Source organism: Salvelinus alpinus, chromosome 18 (assembly GCF_045679555.1).
Source record: "Salvelinus alpinus chromosome 18, SLU_Salpinus.1, whole genome shotgun sequence".
NCBI classification, from domain to species: domain Eukaryota; kingdom Metazoa; phylum Chordata; class Actinopteri; order Salmoniformes; family Salmonidae; genus Salvelinus; species Salvelinus alpinus.
Genome location: NC_092103.1, coordinates 4,094,719 through 4,103,831, shown reverse-complemented (window position 1 = coordinate 4,103,831; position 9,113 = coordinate 4,094,719).

Below are 9,113 nucleotides of genomic sequence, written 5' to 3'. Positions count from 1 at the left end.
AATAGAAAAAAAAGAAAGTGTATATACGGTGTGTGCAAATGGCGTGAGGAGGTAAGGAAATAAATAGGCCATAGTAGCGAAGTAATTACAGTTTAGCAAATTAACACTGGAGTGATAGATGAGCAGATGATGATGTGCAAGTAGAAATACTGGTGTGCAAAAGAGCAGAAAAGTAAATTAAAACAATATGGGGATGAGGTAGGTAGATTGGGTGGGTTATTTACAGATGGGCTATGTACAGCTGCAGCGATGGGTTAGCTGCTCAGATAGCTGATGTTTAAAGTTAGTGAGGGAAATATAAGTCTCCAGCTTCAGCGATTTTTGCAATTCGTTCCAGTCATTGGCAGCAGAGAACTGGAAGGACAGGCGGCAAAAGGAGGTGTTGGCTTTGGGGACGACCAGTGAGATATTCCTGCTGGAGTGCGTGCTACAGGTGGGTGTTGTTATCGTGACCAGTGAGCTGAGATAAGGCGGAGCTTTACCTAGCATAGACTTATAGATGACCTGGAGCCAGTGGGTCTGGCTACGAATATGTAGCGAGGGCCAGCCGACTAGAGCATACAGGTTGCAGTGGTGGGTGGTATAAGGGGCTTTGGTGACAAAACGGATGGCACTGTGATAGACTGCATCCAGTTTGCTGAGTAGAGTATTGGAAGCTATTTTGTAAATGACATCGCCGAAGTTGAGGATCGGTAGGATAGTCAGTTTTACGAGGGTATGTTTGGCAGTGTGAGTGAAGGAGGCTTTGTTGCGAAATAGGAAGCCGATTCTAGATTTAATTTTGGATTGGAGAGGTTTAATATGAGTCTGGAAGGAGGGTTTACAGTCTAGCCAGATACCTAAGTATTTGTAGTTGTCCACATATTCTAAGTCAGAACCGTCCAGAGTAGTGATGCTAGTTGGGAGGGCGGGAAGGAGTGTTGTACCGCATTAAAGCTCGTTTGGAGGTTAGTTAACACAGTGTCCAAAGAAGGGCCAGATGTATACACAATTGTGTTGTTTGCGTAGAGGTGGATCAGGGAATCACCCACAGCAAGAACGACATCGTTGATATATACAGAGAAGAGAGTCGGCCCGAGAATTGAACCCTGTGGTACCCCCATAGAGACTGCCAGAGGTCCGGACAACAGGCCCTCCGATTTGACACACTGAACTCTGTCTGAGAAGTAGTTGGTGAACCAGGCGAGGCAGTCATTTGAGAAACCAAGGCTGTTGAGTCTGCCGATAAGGATACGGTGATTGACAGAGTCGAAAGCCTTGGCCAGGTCAATGAAGATGGCTGCACAGTACTGTCTTTTATCGATGGTGGTTATGATATTGTTTAGTTTGAGCGTTGCCGTGACCAGCTTGGAAACCGAAATGGTCAGTGATCTGTTTATTAACTTGGCTTTCGAAGACTTTAGAAATGCAGGGCAGGATGGATATAGGTCTGTAACAGTTTGGGTCTAGAGTGTCACCCCCTTTTAAGAGGGGGATGACCGCGGCAGCTTTCCAATCTTTAGGGATCTCGGACGATACGAAAGAGAGGTTGAACAGACTGGTAATAGGGGTTGCAACAATGGCGGCAGATCATTTTAGAAAGAGAGGGTCCAGATTGTCTTGCCCAGCTGATTTGTACAGGTCCAGGTTTTGCAGCTCTTTCAAAACATCTGCTATCTGGATTTGGGTGAAGGAGAAGCTGGGGAGGCTTGGGCAAGTAGCTGCGGGGGGTGCGGGGCTGTTGGCCGGGGTAGTGGTAGCCAGGAGGAAAGCATGGCCAGCCGTAGAGAAACGCTTATTGAAATTCTCGATTATCATGGATTTATCGGTGGTGACAGTGTTACCTAGCCTCAGTGCAGTGGGCAGCTGGGAGGAGGTGCTATTATTCTACATGGACTTTACAGTGTCCCAGAACCTTTTGGAGTTAGAGCTACAGGATGCAAATTTCTGTTTGAAAAAGCTAGCCTTTGCTTTCCTGACTGACTGCGTGTATTGGTTCATGATTTCCCTGAAAAGTTGCATATCGCGGGGACTATTCAATGCTAGTGCAGTCCGCCACAGGATGTTTTTGTGCTGGTCGAGGGCAGTCAGGTCTGGAGTGGAGCAAGGGCTATATCAGTTCTTATTTCAAAATTTTTTGAAAGGGGCATGCATGAGGAAATTACTTTTAAAGAATGACCAGGCATCCTCGACTAATGGGATGAGGTCAATATCCTTCCAGGATACCCGGGCCAGGTCTATTAGAAAGACCTGCTCGCAGAAGTATTTTAGGGAGCGTTTGACAGTGATGAGGGGTGGTCGTTTGACCGCGGACCCATAGCGGATACAGGCAATGAGGCAGTGATCGCTGAGATCCTTATTGAAAACAGCAGAGGTGTATTTGGAGGGCAAGTTGGTCAGGATATTATCTATGAGGGTGCCGATGTTTACGGATTTAGGGTTGTACCTGGTGGGTTCCTTGATAACTTGTGTGAGATTGAGGGCATCTAGCTTAGATTGTAGGACTGTCGGGGTGTTAAGCATATCCCAGTTTAGGTCACCTAGCAGAACGAACTCTGAAGAGATATTGGGTGCAATCATTTCACATATGGTGTCCAGGGCACAGCTGGGAGCTGAGGGGGGTCTATAACAGGCGACAACAGTGAGAGACTTATTTCTGGAGAGATTCCTTTTTAAAATTAGGAGCTCGAACTGTTTGGGCATAGACCTGGAAAGTATTACAGAACTTTGCAGGCTATCTCTGCAGTAGATTGCAACTCTTCCCCCTTTGGCAGTTCTATCTTGACGGAAAATGTTGTAGTTGGGGATGGAAATCTCAGAATTTTTGGTGGCCTTCCTTAGCCAGGATTCAGAGACGGCAAGGACATCAGGGTTGGCGGAGTGTGCTAAAGCAGTGAGTAAAACAAACTTAGGGAGGAGGCTTCTGATGTTAACATGCATGAAACCAAGGCTTTTTTGGTTACAGAAGTCAACAAATGAGAGTACCTGGGGACACGCAGATCATGGGTTAACCTCCACATCACCCGAGGAACAGAAGAGGAGTAGGATGAGGGTATGGCTAAAGGCTATCAAAACTGGTCGTCTAGTGTGTTGGGGACAGAGAATAAAAGGAACAGATTTCTGGGCGTGGTAGAATAGATTCAGGGCATAATGTACAGACGGTGGGGTGCGGGTACAGTGGAGGTAAACCCAGGCACCGAGTGATGATAAGAGAGGTTGCATCTCTGGACGGGCTAGTTATGCTGGGTGAGGTCATCACATGTGTGGGAGGTGGGATTTGAGGCATGTTGAGTGGGACTAGGGACTCCGCAGTAAACAAAGACAATAATAACTATCCTAAACAACAGTGTACAAGGCATATTGACATTTGAGAGAGACATAAAGCGAGGCATAAAGCAATCACAGGTGTTGATTGGGAGAGCTAGCTAAGGCACCAACGGGTAAGACAACAACAGTTAATCAGCTAAGACAACAACAACAGGTAAAATGGCGATGAATGGGCAAAGAGGGTCGGTTAACTACACACAGGGCCTGAGTTGGGGCCGACAGATAAACCAAAAAATTAACAAAATGGAGTGCCGTGATTAATGAACAGTCCATCAGGCATCAGCTATGTAGTCAAGTGATCATAGGGTCCAGTGAACAGCAATAGATGGAACAGGGAAAACGCGGGGTAGTCGTTACTACGCTAGCGCTCGGTAGACATAGCGTTTAAAGTTAGCAGGCCGGGGTAAGTAGAAGCGTCTGCTCCACGTCCGGCGAAGGCCGATTGAGGGCACAGCGGATGGAGTTAAGTCGGCAGACCAGTCGTGGTGGTACGGCGGGGCGCCGTGTCGACAAAGGGTCCAGACCAGATGGCGAAAGAGGTAATTGTAGTTGTAGTAATTTAGTTTGCTAGCCGGGAGATGCGCCTGGCTCGCGGCTAACTGGTGCTAGCTTCGGGGCAGGGGCATTAGCCACTATAGCCACTCGGTAGCAGTGATGATCCGATGCACAGGTCCAGAGCTTACGGCAAGGATTTGGCGGAGTGGTGGATTCTAGCCGTGTTGAGGTAGAGTCCGGAAGGATCAGAACTCATACTCTGAGGTGCCTTGTGGACAGAGGTGAGCTTGCTGCTCTCTCTAACTTGTTCAGTTGTGAAGGGCCAGTTTACAATCCCCCTGGCCTGCTTTGTCTAGTGGGGGAAGGGAGCCTACTGAAGGAGTTAGAAATGTACAGTGCTTGTCTCTAAGAGAGGGCTGTAACATGGTGTGCTAAAAGTCACCAGCAAGGAATTTGTAACAAAGTTTGCTTTTACATTACAGTAATGTATTATTGTAAAATGAGTCAACTGTAATGATGTGTATCTTACAGCAATATTTACCCTTTATTTTCCTTCGTTGTATTCCCCACAGAGAAGATGATGATGTTTGGGAGCAAACCACCCCCAGCAAGTGCACCCGCCGGTCTTCACCCTCCTCTGCCAGATCCACAACCCCTGGATCGGATCCCCAAGGTTGCTGGATCGGATCCCCATGCTGACAAGGTAAACATTTGTCTTTCTGCCCCTGAGAAAGGCATTTAACCCACTGTTCCCTTGGTGCCGAAGACATGGATGTCGATTAAGGCAGCCCCCCGCACCTTTCTGATTCAGAGGGGTTGGGTTAAATGCGGAAGACACATTTCAGTTTAATGCATTCAGTTGGACAACTGACTAGGTATCCCCCTTTCCCTTTCCCTTTCTTCCACTACCCCCACGGCAGGCCCTGGCTCCACGCCCCTCTCAGCCAGTTAATCTAGAACTGCGGGGGCAGAACTGCGGGGGCAGGGAGAACACCTAGGCTTCTCAGAGAAGAGGGAGGAACAGAGCTAGAGCCTCTGGAAACAGCACCGGAACCACTACAACAGAGGGAGATGAACCTGAGCACAGATGGCATACAGTCATTATAGATTGTGGAGCCAATACCACCCAGGTTCAGACCCACAGTTGGATAGTACTCAAACATACACCACCTTCCAGCTGTTTCAGCTGTACTTAACCACCTCTGTGCTGGGGACACTAGTATCCAATAGCAACAAGTGTGGGGACAAGAAGCAGCAGAGAGGGAAGAAGATGCACTGGAAACATATCACCAAGGGTGACATGCTCTCGTACATTTCCCTGGTGATATACATGGGACTGGGGAACGTATCAAGTTCCCTGCCTCATGAATGAAAACCGTTTCTTGGCTATCAACTGTACTCTTCACATGAGCAACCCACAAAAGTATGAGGGGAATGACAAGAAGAAGGGGAGCGCAGGGTATGATCATCTCGCAAGAGTCAAGCCTGATTAACTTTTAGGCTTATTCAGTGTGTAATAGCAGTGGAATTACCTCATTCGGACACGTTGGAGAGGTTGAAAGGACACTTGGATGTCCCCTGAATGTCCCCTGACACTGTTTGAGAGAGGCTGATATTGTAGAAATTGTGTTTTTAAAGGAACCAATAACTTTTAGGCTTATTCAATGTGTAATAGCAGTGGAATTGCCTCATTTACATACATACAACACTTTGGAGAGGTTGAGGGGACACTTGGAGTTGACCCTTGACCGCACCTGACACCCCTTACTAAAACATCTACAAAATTCTAGCTGTTGTGTCTATCAATCCCAATTCCCCCCTCCCCCCAGAAGTGTTTGGCTTGTTGTGGAAGCGATCTGATGTGTTTCCAGCTCTTTTCATCAATAATTGACTTATAGCTTGTCCATGAAAAACGACTTTCAAAATACAATAAATAAAAAAACGGTTACTTTCTGTGTGCTTGATCTTGTGTGATCTGAACTGTGCCAGTCCTATCTATGTTATGACCATTTTCTTACAATCTCCCAGGTATTTTCTTTCCAATAATCCCACATTTAAGGACACATGTCCTTATCATATAACTGCTCATTAAAAGCAGTTACTTTTGGGTATGTCTATTTAGGCGGAAATCTACATTTTTGCCATTACATTTAAGAGGTTTTAACCTGTCTCCTCCCCTTCATCTACACTGATTAAAGTGGATTTAACAGTGACATCAATAAGGGATCATAGCTTCCACCTTGATCTACCTGGTCAATCTATGCCATGGAAATAGATTAATGTTTTGTACACTCAGTGTATGTGCTCTATAGTATGTACAAAAAAATAAAGGAAAAAATTACAATGTCCGTGTAAGAAATGCTGTCTTTAATTTAGATCTTCACAATAATGAATCATGGCCTATAGGCCAAGTCCTCCCTGAGAGATAAATTCAGCAGCATAACTTGAGGGGGACTGGCATCAACAGGAAGATCAAAAGGAATTGTGTGGTAGCCCATATGGGACTGACCATCTATCCTAAACAGTTGAGTCCATAGTGATGCAATGCGCTGTAGCCCTGTCTGTATGACACTTCAATATGTTGTCCATTGTTCATTAATCGGCATGGTCATCATTGTCTAAATGTCCTGGGCCATAGAGAATATAATAATAACGATTTCCAATGTTCAGCAATAATAATAATAGTGTTCCTTTTACCCAATTGAGGGGATTTCCTCATCATTGACTTATGCTGAGGGCAGCATCACAGCCATGGCTGCGTGACTGTGCGTAGCATACCTGAGTATTGATCCAGTCAAATTGGGGTTAGCCTAGATCTGTCGGCCAGTCCCCTTGTGTGTTGGGTTTGAATGTGCTTCTCCAATATGGCTTGAGCCTCCTTGGTAGTGGAAAACGTGTGTGTTATGTTCTGGAAGGTCAAGATGATTTTTGCCGGGTGGATGAAGCCACATCTCAAGTTTAGCTTGCATAGCTGGGATCTCACCTCGTTGTAGGTGACCCTCTGTTTCAGCAGAATTTCTGGGAATGATTTTTAAGTGATTCTGTTTTCTTTTTTAGGAGATTGATTTCCCCTTCTAGCTTAGTTTGCACTGTTTCCAGGTCATGGAGTCGCCCCTCTGTCACACTGGCAGCTGTCTCCAAACAGTCCGCTTTAGTTGAGTAGGTATCTACTTTAGAAGAGAGCAGCGCAAGAGGTTAATTTATCAGTTTTAATTTCAAGGTCGAGGGCATTGTAATTTCCTCTCCAACAATTGTTTGGATGGCAGTGTCCAACTCTTTCTGTTGTCGGGTGTTGAGAGCCATCATGTTCCCTCAGGTTAATTGTGAACGGCCAGAATATGCCAGCAGCTGGAGTGAAAAAGACCTGCTATTGTTCCTTATAATACAGTTAGTGTCCCACACATTATAGGGATGTTATACAGTGCATTCGGAAAGTATTCAGACACCTTGTAACGGAACTCTAATTCCTCCTCCTCCTCGGACGAGGAGAGGAGAGAGGGATCGGAAGACCAATTTGCAGCGAGGTAGGATGACATAATGATTTATTTACAAAACTAAACTAAACACACGAAGAACACTTGATAATTACAAAACAACAAACGAACGTAGACTGACCTAAAACATGTGAACTTACATATAAACAAAGAACGCACGAAACAGGTACAGACTACAAACCAACGCTACAGTCCCGTGTGGCACGAACATACCTACAGACACAGGAGACAACCACCCACAAACAAACAGTGAGAACAACCTACCTTAATATGACTCTCAATCAGAGGAAACGTCAAACACCTGCCTCTGATTGAGAGCCATACCAGGCAACCCAAAACCAACATAGAAACAGAAAACATAGACTGCCCACCCAAAACTCACGCCCTGACCAATAAACACATACAAAACAAGAGAAAACAGGTCAGGAACGTGACACACCTTGAATTTTTTCCCACATTTTGTTACGTTACAGCCTTATTCTAAAATTGATTCAATTGTTTTTTCCCCTCATCAATCTACAAACAATGCCCCATAATGACCAAGCAAAAACAGGTTTTTCGGATTTTCAGAAAAAACAACAACAATAAAAAATACTGAATTTATGTAAGTACTCATTACTTTGTTGTAGGACCTTTGGCAGCGATTACAGCCTCGAGTCTTATTGGGTATAATGCTATAAGCTTGGCACACCTGTATTTTGGGATTTTCTCCCATTCTTCTCTGCAGATCCTCTCAAGCTCTGTCAGGTTGGATGGGAGTGTCGCTGCACAGCTATTTTCAGGTCTTTCCAGAGATGTTTGATCGGGTTCAAGTCCAGGCTCTGGCTGGGCCACTCAAGGACATTCAGAAACTTGTCATAAAGCCACTCCAGCATAGTCTTGGCTGTGCGCTTATGGTCATTGTCCTGTTGGAAAGTGAACCTTTGACCCAGTCTGAGGTCCTGAGAGCTCTGGAGCAGGTTTTCATCAAGGATCTCTCTGTACTTTGCTCCAGTCGTCTTTACATCGATCCTGACTAGTCTCACAGTCCCTTCCGCTGAAAAACATCCCCTCAGCATGATGCTGCCACCATCTTGCTTCACCGTAGGGATGATGCCAGGTTTGCTCCAGGCATGACCAGGTTTCCTCCAGATGGCCAAAGAGTTCAATCTTGGTTTCATCAGACAGGATAATTTTGTTTCTGGGATGTCATGTGCCTTTTACTGAGGAGTAGTTTCCGTCTGGCCACTCTACCAAAAAGGCCTGATTGGAAGGTTCTCCCATTTCCACAGAGGAACTTTGGAGCTCTGTCAGAGTGACCATCGGGTTCTTGGTCACCTCCCTGACCAAGGCCCTTCTCCCCCGATTGTTCAGTCCGGGCGGCCAGCTCTAGGAAGAGTCTTGGTGGTTCCAAACTTCTTCCATTCAAGAATGATGGAGGTGTCTACGTTCTTGGGGACCTTCAATGCTGCACAATTTTTGGGGTACCCTTCCCCAGATCTGTGCCTCGATACAATCCTGTCTCAGAACTCTACGGGCAAATCCTTGAACCTCATAGCCTGTTTTAAAAAAAGGTCTGTTAATTCATAGTTATTTTGCTAAAGAAAACCACGAGAAAGCAACGCATTTCAATGCATGTCACCGGAACTGGAATCCCCTTTGACTTAATTCAAGAAGAAGGGTTTTGATAAAAGTCTTTGTCTGTTCCAAAAGATTCAAAGACAGTTTTCCTTGCAACAAATGCAGCAGGTTGTAACCTAACCCTGCTCATTTCTACTTCTGTATTTTTCTGTTCTTGCTTTAATTACACCACCTTACAGATGCACCGTGGTTTGTGCA